Here is a 23,599-nt window from a genome sequence, read left to right on the forward strand (position 1 = left end):
GACTATAGCATATAGCTGCCCTACACAATTGTTGATCAAAATCAGGTTCTTGTATGGAAAAGTGTTTCATTTGTCGAGATATCTACACGAAATTTGACATGACCTATTTTCCCGGCCAACGCTGTGATATATTAAAAAATCATGCAGTTCGCATAACTATAGCATATAGCTGCCATGCAAACTGATCGCTCAAAATCGAGTACTTGTATGGAAACATTTCTTAATTGTGAAGGGTATTATAGGGCCGGCGCAAGCAAAGTTAAGCTTATGCTTGCTTTTTGTCTGGCCTTTATTGAACCAGGAAAACGTGAAAAACGTAAAAAATTTATATTAATAATTTCGGCAATTTTAATTGTTGTTCAAGTGGTGTGTGCGAGGAGGTAATTTGATATTTACGGCGAAGCGCCCGAATTTAAAACCGATTATAGTAATTAATTATAATTTGCTCGTTATGGATTTAAAACAAAAAAAGCATTAAATAAGCTGGTGCTGCTTCATTTTTCAATGCACATGGTTATTAATGGTTTTTCCCCATTCAAACGTTGGCTTTGTGTATTACATAAGAGATTTAGTTTAGTAGTGATTTTCGGCAATTTAAAATCGAGCATTTTTGTGGTGCTTCGGGAAGTAATACAGTAAGCAAGGTCTTTTCGAATTTTTTACAGTTTTGTTGTTGTTGCTGTTGTGCTTATTGTTTTCATTCTATCTGTTGGTGTTATTATAAATGTTTTCTTGTTTTTATTGTGTTTGTTGTAGTTTTTATAAATGTTTTTGTTGTGTTTGTGTTTGTGCTTGTTTTTGATATTAAGTTTCTTGCTATTATGGTGTTTCTTATTGTTAAATAATTTGTTGTTGTAGTTGTTAGCTATGCAGCAGTATTTTAAGCTTGGGGGCTTAAAGTCGTTCATCAGGCCAAGCTCTTTCTCCTCATGCATATTGATGACTGCGCACCATATATGGCTAACTAACTGTGGTGTATATTTACCTGCACATACAAACACACGTACATACATATGTATTCTATGTATCTATTATCTGTTACGCCGTTTCAACGCCGTGATATTGAGATGCGTAGGGTCGGTCGCCTTGCCGTATTCGCGCTTATAATTAAGCGCTTGAAGTGCCGAGCCGCTTTGTATTTATGATTTCGGATTTTATTTGATTTTTATAAAACCGCTAATTATTTAATTATCTACACATATACATATGTACACAAATATTATATGTTTTTTTTTTGTAAGCTCGTAATTATTGTTAATATGTATTTGCGTACGATTTTTTCTGCTTCGTTGTTTGTGCATGAGCGTCGCGTTCGGCAGAAACCGCATTTTTCTGCTGACGTACAAGCACACACACACACACTTAAGTATATGAATATGTAAATTAAAAACTGGATTTAAGTTTATTACTATTTTTTTTTTACTAAAATATGTATTATTTATCGCCACCAAAGCCCGTCACTTTGGCGAGCTTTTTCTGTGTAAACCGTTTTCTTCGATAATCAAGCTATAAGAAATGTCGGCGCACCAGTGTGATGATAGCAAGTGCAGCTCAAATACCATATACATACATACATATAGGTAAATTAAAAACATATGTCCATATAGACATATGTACATATATCCGTGGTTGTTGCCGCTAACAGCTGACGCCAAAGCTGCAATTTATGAGCCCGTAGAATACATTAAAAGTGACAAGAATTTATTGTTGGCTGCTAAGTCGTTGTGGTTTTGGTAATTTTTGGTTTTTTTCTTTTGAGACGTTTGTATGTGTTTTATTGTTGCTTTTTTACTTGTTAATTTTTGCGATTTTGTTGCACTTTTTTTTTGTGCAAAATTGGATGAAGAGGCCTTGAGACCTTATGGCATTATATCTCGTCATTGAAATTCTTCAAATACACCATAAATCCTGATTAGAAGCTGTAAAGCTCACAAAATATAGAATTTCATTAAACATTGATTTCTTGTATAAGAAGTTTGTGGTGAAAGTTTAATTGCTTGAAAAGCTGAAGTTTAAATTTTTTTGTTTGTTTAGGTTCTTCAACAGAGGTTGCACCTTGATTATTGATATATGTAAATGTATTCCGAATGTCTACTAAAATCAATTCAATGACAAGCTTTCTCTAGAAATTCTCTTGCCAAAACGACGCTTTCAGTAATTAATTTGCTCATAATTACATATACCGAAATTGTTTATACGAAAATTTCTGTGAGCATAAGAAAATACACTATTTTTTAGGTGCACATTTTTCAAAAACTCGGCTTTAAAGCTTTTTATTTTATGATTAACGGAAATTACTAAAACAGCTGTTTTGATTTATATATTTGTTTCTTACTTTTATTACCATTACTTAACCTGCCTGCTTTTCCAACTTATTGATGTGGTAACTTGTTGAGCTTTTAAGTTAAAAAAAAAACCAACTTTGTTCAGCTTTTAAGTTTAATAACTCCCAAAAATGTCACAAAAAACATTGTTATGAATTACTGAACATCAATTTTACATCGTCGAGGGTTTTAAGCTTTATTCAACTTTGCTAGAAAGAGTTTCGGGATATGATTATTATATCGATTTATGGTGGTATTCTGAATTTCCAAGATATTATAACTGTAATAGCTTTCAGGAATCATTTCCTGGAAAAATAGTTCCTTGGTGCTTTTATTTAGTATTTATTGTACATTTTCAGCCAAGTCTGTAAACCAGCCTTAGAACTTTGTTAGTGAGTTTTTAACTTGTAATCTGTACTTTCTTCGTAAGATGCCAAAAGATACATAACTATTAAAAAGGAAATACAGCTTTGCTGAGCTTTTAAGTTTTAAGAAGTCCCAAATATTTCAAGCGAGTACGTAGTTATGCCTTTTTGACCAACAATTTTTAATCTTCTGAGCTTTTAAGCTTAATTGAACGTTGTTAAAAGCTTTAAAGCTTCATTGGATTTTACTAACAGTTTATTAAGCTAATTCAGTTTTCTTCAGTTTCGATGAAATTTAGTTTCAGCGTTTGCTGTTTTTTGAAAATCTTACTTTATCGATTTATAGTGGCATTCTGTGGTTACTGTTATTAATAATTTAAGAAATTGGCACTTCGGAAATCGTTTTTCGATCCTTGCAGCTTTCCTTGAAGTCTGCAAACCAGTTTTAGAACTTTTTTAGTAAGCTTTGAATTTGTAATTTTTATTTACTTAGTAATGTTATCCCTGGCTATGAAAGTTGAAATGCAGCTTTGTTAAGCTTAAGTAACTGCCAAATATTTCAAAGGAATAGATAGTTTTGAGTTTTTGAACTTCACTTTTTAATCAGCTTAGCTTTTAAGATTTAAAGCTTTATTGAAAGTTGATAGAAGCTTTGAAGCTGTCTTGAAACTCTTTAGTTTTTGAGCATAACTTTTAAATCGGCGGAGCTTTTAAGCTTCATTTAGCTTTATTAAGCATTTTAAAAAGTTGTTTTTACGAGCTTTTTTGAAAGTTTTTAATAGCTTTTAAGGTAACTTTCCTCAGTTTCGGTAAAACTTAATTGCAGCGTGTTTTTGTTTTTGTATATGGTTCTTTTACACATTATAGCGCCATTCTGAAGTTTCCAAAATTACTCATTTAATAAGCTGGCACTATTTTTACATTTTTTAGTACTTTATAACTGTTTGGTATTCGTTATAGATTTTCTGTAAACTTTGTTAGCTGTTTTGTAGGTTGTAAGTTAGAGTTTACTTTCCTTTTTCCTTTCTGCTATAATTTAGTTCATAGTATTTATTAGATATTTTTTGTGAATCCTCTAAACCAGCTTAAGAACTTTGTTAGCAAGGTTTGGGGTAGTAAGTTGTAGTTTCCTTTTTGTGCAATCCAAGAGTTGATTACTCTAGTATCTAAGCATGGAAGCGCTACTATTGGAAGCTTTAAAGTTTTATTGGCCATACAACTGTTTATATAACCTATCTGCTAACTGGTCTGTAACCAACTTACATGCCTTAAAATGCTATTATATTGTATTCATTGTTTTTGTATAGCCTCAGCACCGCAAATAAAAACTAATCACAACTCTCTGACAATTTAGTAAATTTATGCAAAATTTTGTAGCAACTAAATATTTATGACTGCTAAGTTAATGTTGCTAGCGCTGGCGGCATCAAATGATGGCCGCGTGCTGATGAAACTCGTAATTATTATAGAGACGTTTAGTATTTAACACGAACAAAAAAGTTTCGAGTTTCCCGTTTTTTATTTTTATGCACATAAATAATTTTTTTTTTACATAATTCATGGTTTTTTAATAGCTATATAACTATACAACTATAAAATGGCTGACATAATCAACTTTTGATAGATCCGAGCTGCTGACGGCTGTCTGAAGTTAGCTTTTTAACTAAATTAAATAAATGCTTTTCGATTTTAATTAGCAGCCATTGCTTAGTGGCTTAGAAGTTTAGTAAATTGCTGCATATTGTTTTGTGATAATTCATTATTCACAGACGCGTCTTGCTTTAATTGTCTTAATTGCCGCCGAGGAATGCTCACAGTTATTTATAACCGAACGCTTTTGGCTGACAGGTCATTGCACGTACATATCTATGTACATTCGACATAGAAACATAAATGTATGTATGTAGCTTAATTTGAAGCGTAAGCGTTTACTATGTGGTATTATGGTAAATTATAAAAAAAAATGTTTGAGCTTTTAATAGATTAGAATTTGTTTAGACAAGCATGTTTTCTGGAACACTTCTTTCAAGTATGCCTTGTCTGTAAGCCATGTCTGTATGCTATTTATGCTATGTAGTCTATATCTGCTATGAACATGAGTTATACTATGTCTGCTATGCGGCTTGCCCTCTTCTATTTGCCGTGTAGCCTACTCAGTGCTCAGCGCAGACTTCTGAGAAAAACCAGCAGCAGTTCGCAGACTTTGGACCCGCTGCCCATGTCACATTAAGCACATCTAATCTTCATCTTTTTCTATGCAACGAATTGCTTTTTGTCGACTCATTTGACATGTTGCCTTATCATTTTATAGCATTATGGTAGCAGACATTCGTAGACAAAAAGTAACACGTGTAGTTGTGGGTAGTCGTATAACCAGTTCAGGTTTTATGTTGTTTTATAAAGTTTTGGGAGCATGCTGCGTATTAAAGCGGGTTTGTAAACTCTCAGTTTATAAATAGATATAAAAATTAATTTAGTTATTTCAAATTAACCAGTATTAACCTAAATTTGACTTAAATTTGATTGTGACTTAATGGTTTAGGGAGTTGTGGCGGAATAATGTCTTATGCTGCGAAAAAGCATATTTATCTTAAATAACTAGTAGATACAATTATTACAATATATGCTAACTTTAATTCGCCAAACTTGCAGAGTAACGAATCGAACAAGCTACTAGTATAAATCAGATCAAAGGGCATACATAGATAAGGATAATGTCATTTTATTCCCAAAAGTCCAACTTTACTTTTAATTTGCCAAAATTGCAGAGTGGCTAATCGAACAAGCAATTGGTATAAATCAGATGAACAATGTATATATTCTAAAGCTGTCTGGATGGCTTAGCGGTTGCAACATGCTCATGTTTTTAACTAGAGAGCATAACTGTAGTAAGCGAGCAAAAACGTGACAAATCGAACTCAGCTAAAACAGTTCAATTTTGTTTATATAAACTATAAGCGCTTCGAAACATCTTCTGACTTTCTATATGTATATAAAAAGATATATTTTCTTAAGTGTATCGATACAAAAAACGAAAAAGAAAATACCTAGCTGCCCATGTTTCATATAAAATACAAAGCACTTTTTATACTCGTTTTCCTTTGAACTCGTGCATAAATAATTCGGTCATTGAATGCGAATGCGTAGGCAAAAACCAAATATGTGACTATTAAAATAAAAAAAAAAATGTATAAAAAAATAAAAACAAATGTATAGAAAAATTGTATTACTGCATGGCGCGAATCATCAAAGAACAGCGATAAAAGAGCAAACAAATGCGAGTGAGGTATCAGTGAACTCAGCGATAGACACAGTGAAACAAAAGCAGGTGCGATTGCTGCCAAATCTGCGGGCTTCTGGTATTTGTGACTCGCTGATACATTTCGCCAAAAATATCTTGATTTTAATTTGTTGTTATTTTACTAAACTTTTTTGGCACTTATTTATTATTTTTACGCAAAACAGTTTCACTTTTCATATCACATACCATTACCGAAAATGCAAAATAACGTAACAACACTTTTCATAACTTCACAAGTGAAGGAAGAACGATAAAGTAAAAATCGCTCATTAAAAAAACATAATAAATGTGTGTTTTGGTTATAAAATGGTTGTATATTGGATATATTGTTTAGCGGAAGTTTAAAAGTTCATGATACATATATACATAAGTATCTGTAATATGATGTAGTGAATCCTAAGCAATAAAAAACTCAATTTCGAGTTTTTCAATGATACGTTGTTTTGCACTTTAAGTAACGATTTACATATTTATTATTATCGTTTTGGAAAAAATTCGCATCTGAAAGTAAAATTTTAAAAATCCAGAAATAGAATTTCAGTGTTTTCGCATTGTCGTTGAAGGCCTAGCTGACACACATTAGTGGTTTTATGCTGTTCTTGAAAGTTTTCTTAGTTTGGAAAAGCTTTCCCAGCCAATTTATGATAACAAAATTAATCATCGTGTGACGGCTATATGAGGTTGATAGTGATTCATTCAAAACTTGAACTCTCGCTTAACCGGTGAGTGCTAAGATGACATACTATATATAAAAGAGGATTGCACTAGTACCTAAGATCTATTGTGTCCTCTGGTTGGTGCTAAGAGGTTAATTTATAAATTATGCTTAATAAAGTCTATCAAAAAAATTTAAAAATTTTATTTTATTTAAAAGAAATTTAAAAAAAATTTAAGATAAAAACAGACGACAAGTAAAAATAATAGAAATCGATAATTTGGTTTATTATCGATACATTTCGAATAAAAATATTTTAAATATTGTAGCAAATCATTTTATATGGTTTCCAAAATAATCAAGAGTAAAAATTATTAGTGATTAAACATTTGGATTGTCGATTATCGATATATTTCGATGAAGCAATTTATTAATATTAATCAAAAGCGAAAAAATACTAGTTATCGATAATTTGTTTATTATCGATACATTGCCACTAATACTCTTTAAATATTGTAGCCAAATCTTTTTATATGGTTTCCAAACCAAATCAAAAAGCAATTAGTAGTCGAACATTTGTACTATCGATTATCGATACATTTTGGCTTAATAATTTGCAAATATTGAAGAAAAATTATTTGATATGGTTATCGAACCAATTCGAAAGTAAACAACATTAGTTATCGATAACTTTTTTTATTATCGATACATTTAGATTAATCAATTTTTATGGTTTTCAAACCACATCAAAGTAAAAAGATTAGTAATGGAACATTTGGATTAATATCGATATAATTCGATTTTCAAATTCTTATTTCTCACCGTAATTAATTACCGCTTATCTGCTAGTAACTAAAATTAATAATTTTTTCGCTGAACTCATATGAATATATAAATTGTATCTATGGTAAATTACTTGAAAGCAAATCAAAAGCTATCATTTTCAAGTTTAACAAGTTCAATGCAAATTTTTTCAAAACCACAGACAATTTTCAATTTTTTGTGCACTTAAATAGTCAGAAGAGCATCCTATAATTGATTATTGTTTACACATATGATTGGAAAAGATTGCGCTTACTGATAGATGCTAATCTGCAGATGCAGATGCGATATTAGCAGATGTTTGACAGCAACAAAAAACCAGCTGCGGTGGCGGCGCCCACACTAATGATTGTGCATACCTTTATATGTATATACAAATACATGTGTATGTACATTTGCATGTATGCTTGTATGCTTGTCTATATTTCTGTCTGTATCATCATTAAATCTATAACTATGAGAAGATAACTGTTATGCATTCGCTTGTTCATAGCCGACACACAAGACCACTTAAGGCACTCAGCCGCACAGACAAACAAGTGAACTCACAGAGATCTACTAATCACCCACGCAGGCGATAATGAGCGCTAATGCGCAGCTGTTTACACTGCAACAACGCTACTACACGCTCGTCGTCTCCCACTCAACGCTTTGTTTGTTTATACGCAAAAAGATGCACATGTGCGATAAAATAGCATTTATTTATTTTTTTTTTTTTTTGTCTTTGTCGAAAAAGTGAAGTATTATGCACTTGTACGAATTGGGTAAAGTTGCTGCAAACACTTCCTGCCTGCTGCGTTGCATGCAAATGCGCGGTTTTTGGTGCGTTGTTGTAGGTGTCTAAACAAGTACCAAAACCTTCAAGTCCAAATCGGAAGTAAAGGTAAATATATTATCAAACGCTATTATGTTGACAATTTCAAAACGTTTGCACACGTGCAAAGCATACTAAGAAATGAAAGGAAATGCGTTATGTGTGTTGTGTGGCATGTTGCAAGCATATTTTATCACGATTATCGCGGCAATCAGGCATTCATTGTACTTTTCAAACGTATAATGTGGGAGGTGTACTTATTTGCAGGGGATACAATACTCTTTTTTACTTTGATAACTCAATATTTGTTGAAAGAATGAGCGGTCGTACAAACCCAGTAGGAAAATTCTACATTTTATTGTTAGGAAACTGATCCATATAAAGTTTTTGCGAAATTATGTGAAGATATCTGGACAAATAAAAAAGTTTTCTATACAAAAACTAGATTTTGGTCCATCAGTTTGTATGGCTATCTATATGCTATAGCGAGCTGATCGCAACAAATGGTTCAAAAATCATAACGCTATCTTTTATTAAGATCTATGCCAAATTTCCAGAATAAGTATGTATTCTCATTTAAAAAATATTTTGATACAAGAACACGATCGGTTCGATCAGTTTGTATGGCAACTATATGAGATAGTAGTCCGATCTGAACCAGTTCTGTGGAGACTCTAGCGTTGTTTTAGAAAATTATTCATGTCAAATTTCTTAAAGATAACTTTACAAATAAAACAGTTATCCATAGAAAACACTTAACTTTGAGAGGTCAGTTTGTAAGGCAGCTATATGCTTTCGTGATTCAACCTGAACAATTTTTTTTTTTTAATTATAGCACTGTCTTAGTTGATAATCCACATCAAATTTCGAGAAGATATCGCTTTAAATAAGAAACGAACGATTAGTTTGTATGACAGCTATATGCGATAGCGACCCAATATCGGCAATTCCGACGAATAAGCAACTTCTTGAGAAGAAAACAATGTGAGCAAAATTTTGGAACGATAACTAAAAAACTTAGAGGCAATGCTGAATAACTTAGCACACTCCTGATCATTTATATATAAAAAATGTATATATAATATGTATGTATCACAGACATTTCCCTCTGGGTGTTGCCAACTTCGTGGCAAACTTAATATAGCTTGTTGAGGATACAAACAAAATTTACAAAGCTTTATTTTCACAAAATTTTCCCTACAGGGTCATTGCCACTGCGTTTGCACATTTGAATTTGCATAGACAATTGCTTTGTTGTTGTGCATGCACACATTGTTACTTGTTGCACGTAGATACAATCGCATTATCAGCGTGGCAAGCGCGTCAATGAGCTTGAATATAGGTTTATGTACATAAAAACATACATACATACATTATACATGCTATACCATATATGTATACAATATAATGATATATGTACATACATATATAATATACAAATATGTATGTGTAAATGAAAATATAAATTCATTTGTTTTTGCTTTGCTCTGAAGTACTGCTTTACAATAGCTCATTATATACATACAAACATAGGTATATTTATTTACTATTTATATACCCATAAAATATATATTTATGCAAATAAACACACACATACAAATGTTTTTGTATATTTACACACTTTTTGTGTCTGTGTTTACCGCCTTTGGCCCTGTAATGCTGGCTGTTGTCTGTTGTCTGCTTTCGCGCTGTTACACTGATAAGCCGCGGCAACAACAGCAGCAACAAATTCAATCTTCTCAGCATCACCAGCAGTCGCAGTAGCCCCTTTGGCAGCTGAAAGTAATGAATTTGTCAGCTGATAAGACGCTACGCACGCACACCCTCGCAAGCTCCATGCGCATTGAGTACATGTGCACTTCAGTTACGTTTGAGTTAGTGCACACTCTCCTACGCCACTTGTGTTCGAGCTGACAAATGGCGAATTGAGCGCGGAGGGCATTGTAATTAAAATGCGAAAAAAGTAATCAAAATTAGCGCATGAAAATATACTACTTATGTACACCTAAATGTGTAAGTACAAGCACTTAATATTTCGTGGAAGTAATCTTTGAACACGCATACAGGCATGTAATATAGTACGTGTGTATAAATTATACATATGTATGTATGTACATAGTATGTATTTACTAGTGCCAGGAATGTGAAAGGCGTTGAAAACAAATTCTGATTAATTTAGTGATTATTCAACTGAGCGCTAAAGTCACGATTTCAAAGTGAGTAATTGTACCCAGGAAGTTAAGACTACCGAATCTTCAATATATTGAAAGATTTATTGTAGAAAAGAGTTACGATTAGATTTATCAATTTGACCTTAGACAACTGACAACTGTAGAAAGTTAAATATCAATAGCGATTTCGGGTGTAACTAACCAGTAACTTAACCGGTAACTGAACTATACTGCTATACCAAATAAGTAACCTATCAATTATTAGCAAATCATGTATTATTCGTACATACAAAATACCACATATATAGATATAGCACAAAAGCTGCTTTACAAGTTTTTTTTTCCTCATCCGGAACCTGTCATTTTGCACTGCCGAAGATAAGTGTTAGAGAGAAAGTGTAAGCTTTGGACTGGACTGAAATTGTGATGTACAGTAATTTTGAAGATGATTTTCAACATCAAATATTTCATGCCCATCATTTATGAAGAACCTTACAATAAGCTATACGATGTTCCACCAACGACTGTTTGCTCTTTTCAGAGCTATTATTTAGGATTAAGTAGAGTACAGAGTCACTTCAAAAACTTAGTAAGATTCAGTGAAATTCGAGGAAAAAATATTCCGAAAATAATTTTGAGGAAGGCTGCCGTTCGTGCTGTCGTGGAAATTGTCGTGGAGTCGTTGGCCAACTGCAGCTTGGTAATATATATACGTCAATAGCTATTATGAGACGATGTTAAACTGTGCTCAGTCACCTCTCAGTGATGGAAAAATGAAATTAACAACATATATTTTAATAAAGTCTTTATTGATGATTGTATCACAACATCTCACTTCAGCTTCCGCACCCAACTCCAAGCAAGCATAACGTGCTGATAAAACTGAAAAAACAAAAACAAAAAAAAAATCTTTGGCATCAGTGTTGAGCAATGCTTCATACAAATTGCATAGCCATGAGTCTTTTTGACAGTTCTTTGACATTTGTTGCCATTTTTAGAAATTGAGGCATAATTAGGGACATCGAGAAGGACAACTTCCGATACTCGGTATAAATATACATATATATATACACAAGTATATATATTCCTGATTAATTGAAAAAAGTAACTCCTCTCTTTCAAAAACTCAGAGTAATACCTTTAGTTTTGAAATGTTTATAGGTTATCTTTTAATACTTATCATGCAAGGGTTAATTGAAAACGAAAAAACTAACTGCTGATTCTTAAGTACATTCTTCTTGTTTTCAATCATGACCTATATTGACCCACATACGTATGTATATAATTTTGTAATCTAAAAACTCTTTAGAAATCTTATTCTAATCGCACAGTGATGATTTATTGCTCGTTAAGACAAGATAAAATTCCGGAATTAGCTTTCTCCTAATCGTGGTGTTATGCCAACCACTCATGCGATGTTAATAAACTGGACCGGACAAAGTTAACATAACCTCAACCTTACATAACCACACAATCAAAACTTTTTTCAGAACTTCACTAGTAAAACAAAGCGCTCTCCATACATACATATGTACATACAAACGTGCCTTTCCTTATAACCTTCCACAAAAGAAATTGACACAAATTTATTTCGAATTAAATGTCACCGAAACTGTCAATTTCCATTGTTTGCCATTGATAGAGGGCACCGCTGGACTTCTGACTTTACACACACACACATAGCTCACTTTTTTGTTTTTGTAAATCAATGACCATTTATTTGTTCCAATAGCTGAATAAATAAAATGAATTTTTTTAAAGCTAAACTAACTAAAAGTAAAATCGAAGCAGAAAAAAGGCCAACGAAAATAGAAAAGTTAAAAAGAAAGTCGCAAAGACGCACTGATGCGTTGAATTAAACTGTCAATTTCAACAAATTAGAGTGGTGTTTTGGTTATTCTTTTGTGGGCGGTATCACATAAAGTGCGGTGGCGCCTACATAATTCTGTGTGGTGAACCCACATCAGCTGGCCAAAATAACTGGTATGAGGCGGCTAACCGGTTTTCGGGTAAAATGTAACTGACAGGTGGATTTAAAGTGAGAAATTAAAAGTTGAGCTGAAAAACAAGAGTAAAGCTTTATGCTGTGCGGAGATTGTCATGCAATGCAAATTGGAGATTGGTTAGTCGTAAAATGTGAACTGAATTCTCAACGGGTTTACGTGTTTTTAATACCATTAATTAAATAAGAACACTATGTTCAATTAGCTGAAGTAATTAAATCGTAAATTGAGTATGCTAAATAATAATTTGAAGCGATTAAATTACAATTTGAGTATATTGAGTTGTAAATAAGACAATTAAGTTGTAACTTAAGGTAATTAATGTGAAAAATTAGATAATTAAGTTGTAAGTTATGGAAATTGAGCTGTAAATAGATTAAATAAAAGTGTAAATTTTAAGCGGTAATTAAGTTGTAAATTGAGGAAATTAAGTTGAAAAGGAGACAATTAATTTGTAAATTAGATGACTATGCTTTAATTGGGTCGTCGACACGTTTAAATTTTTTTAATCCTCGAGAGCTGCTAAAGAAAGTTTCTTTTTTAGATTTTCGAAACCTCAATTTGAAGTCAACTAATTTGTAAACTGAGGTCATTAACTTGTAAATTGAGACAATTAAGTTGAAAAATAAAATAATTAATTCGAAATTTGTCAAGTAATTTGTGAATTGCGGTGGTTAAGTAATAAATTGAGACAATTAAGTTTAAAAATGTGACAGCTAATTTGTAAATTAGATGAGAATGCTTTGAAATTGAGCCACTTTTATGAATTTTTGTATTCTTTGGCAGCTGATAAGGAAAGATTTTTAAGTTTTTCAAAACTACAATTCAATATTCAGGTAAAACTAAATCTGATTTGAATATGGGTCACAGCCCGTAAATAAAATGGAGTTAGAATGATGTGTAATTCCACAGAAAAAAATGAGAAATTTCTTATTATTTAAAGTCACATAGTTAACTAAACTAAGGGGAAATACTGTTCATAGTATAAAAATATATATTACTGTTAGTTATTAATCGAATCTCAAGCAAATTAAATTGGTATTTTAATTCTTGTTTTTGCTATTTCACATTCCAATGAAACTAGGTTTGAAATATCCTTATAAGGACTTTTGCACTAATTTAATGACAATTAAGTACTAATTCACAATTAGCATATCTTACATTTCATTATGATGCATTTTTAAAATAAACTATTAAATTTAAGAATCTCAGTACTCAGTACTGTGTATTTGTAAAAATAATAAGCTAGGGCATCTCAGTAAACAGAGTTCGCCAAATCGAATTGTACCCGATGTAATGTTGAGCTCAAAAGCATACTTTAACGAGTTTCCCCAGACATTAATTTAACTAAATTTCAGTAACTTATCTACATACATATAAGTATATAATATACGAGATGTGTTCAAATAATAATGGGCATTTGAATTTTTTTGAAATAAATCTTATTCATTCGTCTATAATACATTAATGTTGGCGTCTTTAAATAGTCCCTACTAATTGAATAGTCGAAACATTTCTCAAGCTCGGTTATCCTAACCTTTTTTTCGTCTTTTTTTGTCGTTTGTTTTAAGGAATCTTTACAACGAAAGAAAATTTGCAGATCATGACAAATTAGAAATGGACGACAAGCTACTGAAAAATCATATCATTTCAAATAGAAAACGCGATACATTGCTTAAAACTTGTCATTTATTGATTTCAAAAATTTATTATTTTGAAAAATTATTCTGTATTCTTTTCGAATAATTTTTGTGTATTGTTTTTAGCTTTCTAAGTGTTCACGCATAGTAATGTTTAACCATAAACTTCGATGCAGAAAATATTTGTTTTATTTATTTAGAAATTATTATGACACATTTTGACAAAAAAAAAAAAAAATAAAAAAAAAATTTACATACATATATGATAATGTCAAATAGTTATAATTAATGTTGGCATATGGCAATGATTTAAACAAACAAATGAGTTAAAGTAAAAATAAATTAGATAAACAAAAATTAATTAGTTGGAAAAACAACTAAATTTTTACAACACTCGAATTTATAATTCAAACTTTCATTAGTCGCTATTTGCTATTTGCACACGACAAATCGGCTAAAATGAGTTTAAATTTATAGAATCATTATTTACTTAGTGAGTAGCACGAAATGCACACATACATAATTAAGTTTTGTAACTTTTAATTAATTAAAATATTTCTTTTTTTGTTGCTCTTCTTACAGCATACAACTTATTAAAGCAAACGCTGGCAGCTGTTAAAGTCCGCACAAACAACAACAACATTTATTAGCTTTAATTGGCAGCTGATTAAACCTACAGGTATGTACATGTGTATATTTAACTAGCGGTACATTCAAGTGATAACTCTGTGCATGTGTGTAGGTGCGCCTATATGCCATAATGGTCTGTGTGTGCAGTCAATAGTTTATAATACAGTCAGCCTGTCAATTGGCTTGTTTATAGACATTTGCACTTGATATTGGCAAAATAGCTCATTAAAAATCGCTATTTCAACAAAATTGTATATTTCCCAGCGGCGCGTTTATCTCTTTCACGCGCATACGGGCAGCAGCTCACTGGCTCATTGTCAGCGCAAATTTATTGGTATGAATAATTCAGCGATCGTTTACGCGCATTTAATTATTTATTTGGTGATATGCTATGCTATGGCGCACTATGCCATGTCATGTTATGTTTTTTTTGCATTTTTTGGTTTAAGTTTTTTGTTTTTTTGCTGCTGTTGTGACGCATTGCTTTAATTTATTTAATTTAAACTGGCTACTAACAAGCCATGACGGCATATATGATATATATATATATATGTATTTATATAATTTTTTTTTTGTCTTCCTGCAATATTTATATATGCACATATTTAGTCGCACTATATTTTTTTTTCTGTCCATGAGCGTAATAAATTTTTTACCACTGACGTTTGTGACATTGTCAAAAGTTTAAGTGAGATCGTGAAAAAATAGACGCATGCATGTAAGACATTTTTTTTATCTATTTATTATACATATTTATGTATGTATACATGTGCCTATATTTTTTCAAGCGATTTTGCATGGTTCTGGCAACGCTTCGCAGTTTTTCCAAAAACGCTTGTGTTTCAATGGGCAAAACCAAATGTTCACACTATTGTCATTGCTGCTGTTGTTGTTGTGAACATTTCTGTTGACAATTTAATACAGCTACAACAAAAAAGTATTGCTAGTTTCAATGGTGCTAAGCGGCATAAAAATTTAATATTCAACGTAAAAAAATTGAATTAAAAAATATCTATAAATAAGCATATTTTATTTTTTATTATAAAAATAATGTGTAACCCAAGGAAAAATGAGGAAAAACGTTAAATCTGGCAGCACTGAAGCTATAATACCCCGCACAGTTGCATGCCTATAACACGAAAGGGTAAAAAATATCTTTAACTCCATTTTGATTGGTCAGTTTGTAGGGCAGCTTTATGCTATAGTAGGCCGATCTGAACAAAATTTTCTAGGAATATAGCGCTGACAACATTTGTGCCAAATTTTGCAAAGAACTCTTTTCAAATAAAAAAGTTTTCCATACATGGACTTGAGCTTCATCGGTCAGTTTGTATGACAGCTATACGATGTAGTGGTCCGATCTGAACATTTTCTTCGGAGAATGTACTGTTGTTCTAGATAACAACCTATACCAAATTTTGTGAAAAACTCTCATCAAATAAAAGAGTTTTCCAAACAAGGACTTGAGCTTCATCGGTCAGTTTGTATGACAGCTATACGATGTAGTGGTCCGATCTGAACATTTTCTTCGAAGAATATACTGTTCTTCTAGATAACAACCTATACCAAATTTCGTGAAAAACTCTGAGCAAATAAAAAAGTTTTCCATACATGGACTTGAGCTTCATCGGTCAATTTGTATGACAGCTATACGATGTAGTGGTCCGATCTGAACATTTTCTTCGGAGAATGTACTGTTGTTCTAGATAACAACCTATACCAAATTTCGTGAAGAACTCTCATCAAATAAAAGAGTTTTCCAAACAAGGACTTAAGCTTCATCGGTCAGTTTGTATGACAGCTATACGATGTAGTGTTCCGATCTAAACATTGTAGAATGTACTGTTGTTCTAGATAACAACCTATACCAAATTTCGTAAAGAACTCTTTTCAAATAAAAAAGTTTTCCAAACAAGGACTTGAGTTTGAACTACAGCTATACGCTATAGTGAACTTTTATCGCCAATTTCAACAAATATAGAGTTACTTGGTAATAAAAAAGCTTATCCAAAATATCAACTCGTTAATTGATCGTTTCTCACAAATTTCGTGACTAACTTAATACACTCTTTTCAGGGTATAAAAATATAAAAACGTGCATTAACTGTGAAATATTAAAGCGCTTCGCTTGTAATTTTATCATTTGCTAATGTTTATTGACACATGCTTCTGTTTTGCATCTAAAAAATGCGCATAAAAACAGCTTAATCCGACTTACGCATATTTATTGGTAAATAATTTTCATGGCTTTGATAGGTTTGAACGTAAAGTTTGTTTTCCAACTCACCTGAAATGATAGGAAAAAAAAGATAATAAACATTTTTAATAACTCAGAATTTAATTAGTGCGGCATTAAATTTTTTTCTATTTTATTCTTATGCTAAAAAATTGACTTTAATAAAAAATATAACGGCTTTATTTACATTAGCCAGTGAATATTAATTTTATAAGCCACTATTGATTATATTAGACATGCATTAATGTTAGCTGGTTACAAAGTTAGTGGATTAAATCGATGACACACAGAGAATTGAGCAATATTTGCCGTGACAACTTTGTAACCAAGCGCTCTGAGCGCAATAAGAGCTGTCACAAACAGCTGTATCTGTTTCTTTAAATATGTTTTGCTTAATATATAATAGTTTAAACACAAAGTTTCATTCCATAGTAGAGAAGAATGGTCGGTCCAATAGTTTTGTGATCGAGAATTCCAACGGTGAAATCAACATATTCACTGACAGATCCAGGGGGGGGGGGGGGGGGGGGGGGGGAGAAAAAAAACAGGAGTCCTATTGTGCTTCAATAAACTATATACAGAAGGTAGCTTCTTACTAACTTCCTTTAATCGAGTCTTTCTGATCATGATGCTGTGTAAAAGGCACCAAATGGGGTTTTGCTGTAATTAGCAAGCAAATAATACTTCCCACTTTTATGAAATTAGGAGAACGTTATCTAAGCGAATGCCCAGCCGTCAGACGGATGAGACGGAATGGTCTGAAATATAAATTACAAAACGCTTCAACTTAAGCGACTTTGGACAGCTGGATGGAAAAAAATCACAATTTTTTTTACCAAATCTACTGACTTGCTGGATAACGCTTAATTTTGATTGGATCACAATGGACCTAATGACGACCTAAATGAGACCACCTCTGATCTAGCGTTCGTATGTCTCCCTCTTCAACCAACCACGCAAATTCACAGAGATACCAACGTACTTTAATTTTTGTTGACTTCGTAATTAATGCGAGGTTGGGAAAGGTAATCTACAGACTCTGTCTTAGTTGTGCACACTTAAAAGAACAATAAAATCGTCTTAGTCCGTACCAACTGAAATGAACGAAAGGGCAGTGGAATAAATAATTAAATCACTTGATTTTTGATATGATCGCGATCCACCTCGTAGTTGACACACAATCAATTGCGGTATTTTCGATTCGCCACTATTCTGATTGTTAAGTTTGAACTTTACTCACTATCTTGCTTTCATGTTAAAGCAACAAAGCTAAGCAACCAATTTATTCAACCGGTATAACGCGCTGTTATTCTATCTCTACTTCATTATGCCAGTTTACTGATTATACCAACTTATACCAGTTGCTTGTACGATTTGCCACATTTCAAACTCTGAAAGGTACTTCTCATACATATTTTTTTCACTGTACAAAACATTCAAAGACGGTCGAAAGATCGACCTCTTCAACTCAATCGTCAGGGGGTGTTAGAGAGATGGCAAGAAAGCACGACATCTCATCTTGCTCGACTCGTTCCGATAGAGCTGATGTTTCGAGGACTAGATAAATCGTTGACATAAGTGATTACATCTAGTTGGGATCACTTTGAAGGCCACAAAACAAATATAGAGGTATAATTAAATATTTTGCGTTTTATTTACAATTTGCGTGTACGTTTTTGTCATAATATATGAAAATAATAACAGATAAGTATACTGGAGTGAATATCGCCTTTTATTTTATGCGAATGCTATGCGTATAAGTTTGGGAATAAAAAAAATTTGCTGACCCTTTGAGAAGAGTTTATCACAATTCGGACTGGGAAGCGGAAGCAGATTAAAATATTTTAAAAAATTCTCGCCGTGCTGTAATTGATAAACTGTAAGCATGGCTTCCTAAATAATACGGGGCTTATGTATGTATATAAATATAATATATATAAAAATAAATCTGAACTCCTTTAAAATTTGCTGATTCACAAATTTTATTTCAACGCATTTTAAAATGTCTATAAAAGTGGTTGATAAGTTAAGTATTTCTTATGCGCAATTGCTGGCAAAAGAGCACCTAAACTGCGTCTACAACGTACTTATTTAATTAATACAAAAAATGAACTTAAAAAACTGGAATTTTTCTACCTCAACAGCATACCTTGTATTGTATAATAGCGACATTAAAACCAAACAAATCGCCGGTGATCAGCAAAGCGCCGAAAAAGAAAGGCGCGTAATGCGCGATGAGACCAACTTTCGATTTGGCGACGCTGCGACAGGTTTACACAATAAATTTAATTTACCTGTTTTATTGCTGTTGCTCGGCGCTTACTTTTTATCAACGCGCAACGCTGCGCTGGCATATTTAAAGCGCGAAATATGCGCGAACATTTGGCCATTTATGCCAATGAGTACGCATTATTTATTTGGTTTTCGGGCGCATTTCCGACGCGCACAACTCACAGTGCTGCGCTGACAAGAACAGTAACAACTGCACCACAGTGCGGCAACTTGTCGCCAGCGCGACTGTGACGGCGAGTGTGAGTGGCCAATGAATTCATATTAAAAAGTGAAGCATCCTCAGTAGTTGCGGGCGGTCGCGCGGTATTAATAAACTTTTTGTTGTTGTTAATTTTGTTCGGGTTTTTTTGGTGTGCAAAATACGACGGCAGCGGATTGGCGTTGCTTGATAAAGCTGCTGTGTTTAATCAGCGTACACAATCAGCAAGTACACGAGTGTTGAGCGGAAAGCGCGACAGCACCGCACAGCGCTTCGTTGGTGACACCAGTGCCGTAAATTCATACTACAATTACAACAAACACCAATAAACAGCGTTTGCTGTGCTGTGAAAAGAAGAAATTAAAATTAAAAATTGTAGCTGCAATCAGCACCAAACCCTGCTGGCCATTAATTACGCAAGTGATTTTAATATTTTATTTGCGCCTTCATGACAGTTGTTGTTGCTGGTGTTCGTTTTTATTATCCCTCATTATTTCTTTGCTTTTTTTTGGTTACTGGTTGCTTTTAAAATAAATTATTCTTTATGAAAATTGTTTATTGCTGCTTCAGCTTTCATAAACGACTGAAGCAAAAGTAGAATTCACAAAAATTAAAAATTAAGAAAGGAAAATAAAAATAAAAAATATGAAAAATTCTAACTACATTTATAAAAGTGGGGTTTTCAATGTCTTGTTTGCAGCCATCTGTCAGTCAAATTTTCGTTAACTTAACAAATGCTCGTTATTTCAGTGAATAACCTATTCTTTAACCAGAACTTAACCGGTTATTTACCGGTTACTGGCCGAAATATTGGTTAAGTTAACGAGAACTTAACTGATAGGTGGTATATGGGTAGTATAAATGTTGGCAAGAAGACTAGTTAGTAAAGTTGTATAAGTAGTAATTGTACCTAAATTGTCTCCAACTGAACTGAGTTGAATGAAGTAAACTATTACGACCGTTAAACGGTTTTATATTAAAATGTTTTCATATTTTTAAAGTTTCTTAATTTCTTCTTTCAAATCTGGAAAGCGCAGCTGATTAAAATTTCAAAATTAGTCAACCCTTTGAAAATAACGTTCCTTGCAGTATAATGGGTACAGGTGGATGTATAGGTACATCATTATACCAATTCTAAGTTATGCAACACAGGTTTGGTGGCTAACCTCAAATAAACAAAATAGTATATGAAAATTAAATGACATACAAAAAGTAGCCTGTGCAAATATTGCCGAGGCTATAAATTTTATTATATTCCTTCAACAACGGAAATATTATGTATATAGCGTCATCCTGAATCAGCTGAATACAAGTAAATTAGACTATAACATTCCAAGGTTAGATTTCAATAATCACTTTGAGGTTACACTCCAGATGCGAATGGAGAAGAGGTTTAGTAGGGGTGAATAATATTACTTCTATATAAATTGACGGGCCCAATATGGAGTGATGTGTAGAAACGAGGGTATACTATACTTCAATGATCTTGATCTTGATCTCTCTTTCTATCCGCTTACCAAACTCAGCCAGCACCTTCCCAGCGGAAGTATGAGGTATTCAGATGGCTGTTGTAGTTTCATTGTGTAAATATGGTAGGAAACAGAAAGCAATCACAAGCATGGTTAGCCAGGCGGCATTGTTGGTCTTGTCGATGCCACACATTAATTCCTGCATTGTCAACAACTGCAGGAAGGCTTTAAGCTCACTGACAAATCAACTCCACTTGTCCATAATTTGAGTTCGCGGTCACAGGAATATTTTCGGCAACTTAAAAGCAGACGAGTCGGCAAAGCAAACGAGCCTCTATAGACGAATCCTAGTTGAAAGCAATGCCCTGAACGATCATGCATTTTGAACAAATATGTATGTAGACCAAATAACAAGCTTCAAGATAAGAAAGCAGATATCGCCATGAATAGAATCAAGAACCTACTAATTAGCTCCAGAAATAGTATATACTAACTTACAAGAATTATAACGGGCTATTAGCCTTTTGGAGTGCATAGCCTAAATATGTAAAAACTTTCGAAGAAATGTCTATGGTACGAAAAATGCCATGAGCCTTTTGAATTATGTTTAGTAATCTCAATTTGTCATTATGGTAGCTACACTGACTTCATTGTATTCTTAATTTCTGTGCTCTCTGAAATATATTTTACAGATATTCTTAAAAAAAAATTTGCTGCAGGTGTTGCCAAGCCTTCGAGATATGTATATCGAAATTATGTTTCAACTATGTATGAAATATTTTAGGTGGTTGTTTATGACGGTCCAGATTTAGTTGAAATTGCCTTACGATATGCCTACGTGCATAATTATATCCACCAACGATTTTCACGCACTAAACAAGGTATATTAAGTTTTCCACGAAGTTTGTAATACCCAAAAGAAGCCTCGGAGGCCCTGTAAAGTATATGCATATATGTATGAATGTAAATAAAAAGCATAAGGAGCTGAGACCCTCAGTTTTCAAGTTATTGATCAGAAAATTTAATCATCCACTTTTTCTAACAAGGAGCTGCTTATTTGTCGAAATCAACAATATCGAACAGCTATAGCATTTAGTTCTCATACAAATCGACCGGTTCAAGTCGAGTTCTTGTACAGAAAACTGCCTTATTTAGCGAGATATCTTGACAAAATTTAGCTCGAATCAATGCCTAAGATAATGGTACCATCTGTGATAAAAAAGTTCAGATCGGACCATTTTAGCTTATAGCAGCCATACAAACTGACCGATCGAACTCAATTTCTTGCATGGAAATTTTATTATTATTAGGTTGTCAAAAAAAGTCTTGCGGTATTTTCGCTAGTTGGCGCTGAGAGCGCGTAGTTCTAGTTTTATTCGTCGCATCGGGTCATGATACACCTTTTTGGAAAGCTACTTTCACGCGCTAACACGTGTTTGATTGATTGTCGTTTCTTTTAAGTCGTTCGTGAGTTATAGCGTCACAAACATGGAGCAAAATAGAGAGATAATACGGCATATTTTACAGTACTACTACGATAAAGGCAAAAATGCATCTCAAGCCGCCAATAAAATTTGTGCAGTTTATGGAGCTGATACAGTTTCCATTTTCACCGCACAACGATGATTTCAACGTTTTCGTTCTGGTGTAGAGGTGGTCGAAGATGCGCTACGCTCCGGAAGGCCTGTCGTCGAAAATTGCGATAAAATCGCTGAAAAAGAGACCGGCATAGCAGCAGCCGTAACATCGGTTAAGAGCTGGGCATGAGTCATCAAAAAAAATTTTATGAACAATTGAAAATTTAACAAAAAAAAGCGCCAGCGGTGATTTTGAACCACAAATTTATATTAGACAAAAATATTTTGAACAATATCTGAATATAGTATATAAAAATTTGTTCAACAAAGTTGTAATAGAAAACTTATCCACGTTTCTGCTACAAAATCGCAATATTGTCAACATATAACTCATGAACACTATTTTGAGTCAGTGTATGCAAGCATTTTACGAAATGGAACTGATATATCTTTAGAAACATACTGACATAACTTATTAAATAATCGGAAATCGACAAATAAAACACGAGGTAGCTTAAAAGGCGAGGAAGTCTAAAAACGCTTGGGACCGAAAGAAGTGTAAAAATACATACAGACTAGTGCAATAAATCGTTGTACTACAAAAATATACATACATACATATATGTATGCACATATTTGTGGACAAAGCACAAAGTGACAAAAGTGAATTCCGAATGGCAATAAGCTATTAAACAATCAAATAAATGTAACTGATATGGCATTGACAGCAGACGGCATGCCGTATAGCGCATACCAACAAACACGTATAAATTTGTAAGTGCTTGTGTGTGCGTCAGCGGCAGTTCCGTGTGCTGTTGTGTCACCTGTTAATTCCATTAAAATGGCTCAACACTTGGCGGCCAAATAAAATTAACAACGCCGTTCGCCGGCCACTTGCCATGGCGTCTGCTTAGCTCAGCGTTTCGCGCATGCGCACCACCAGCTGCCGCCAACAACACAGCGCAAAGCATAATTGTAAATGTAAACACAAACGCAGCCATAAATTAATGTGCTTGCGTGTGTGTGTGTGTGTGTGTGTGTTTTTTTTTTTTTTTTTTTTTTTTTTTTTTTTTTTTTTTTTTTTTTTTTTTTTTTTTTTTT

The 23,599-nt window shown here is 33.1% G+C and overlaps 2 protein-coding genes across 3 annotated transcripts in view; one reads left to right on the forward strand and one right to left on the reverse strand.

Annotated features, from left to right (window-relative positions):
* LOC108970615 (myosin-G heavy chain-like) overlaps window positions 1-23,599 on the reverse strand; it is a 374,599-nt gene that overhangs the window by 126,097 nt on the left and 224,903 nt on the right. The window lies entirely within an intron of this gene.
* The window catches only part of LOC108970330 (protein folded gastrulation), a 92,657-nt gene that overhangs the window by 21,220 nt on the left and 47,838 nt on the right, over window positions 1-23,599 (forward strand). For both annotated transcript variants that reach the window (XM_018935693.1, XM_018935772.1), the window contains exon 2: window positions 14,678-14,774. The gene's annotated coding sequence lies outside the window, so the exon portion shown is untranslated. The remainder of the gene's footprint in view (window positions 1-14,677; window positions 14,775-23,599) is intronic.

The sequence above is a fragment of the Bactrocera latifrons genome, unplaced genomic scaffold, assembly GCF_001853355.1.
Source record: "Bactrocera latifrons isolate USDA-ARS-PBARC rearing strain unplaced genomic scaffold, ASM185335v1 scaffold_0, whole genome shotgun sequence".
Taxonomy (NCBI): domain Eukaryota; kingdom Metazoa; phylum Arthropoda; class Insecta; order Diptera; family Tephritidae; genus Bactrocera; species Bactrocera latifrons.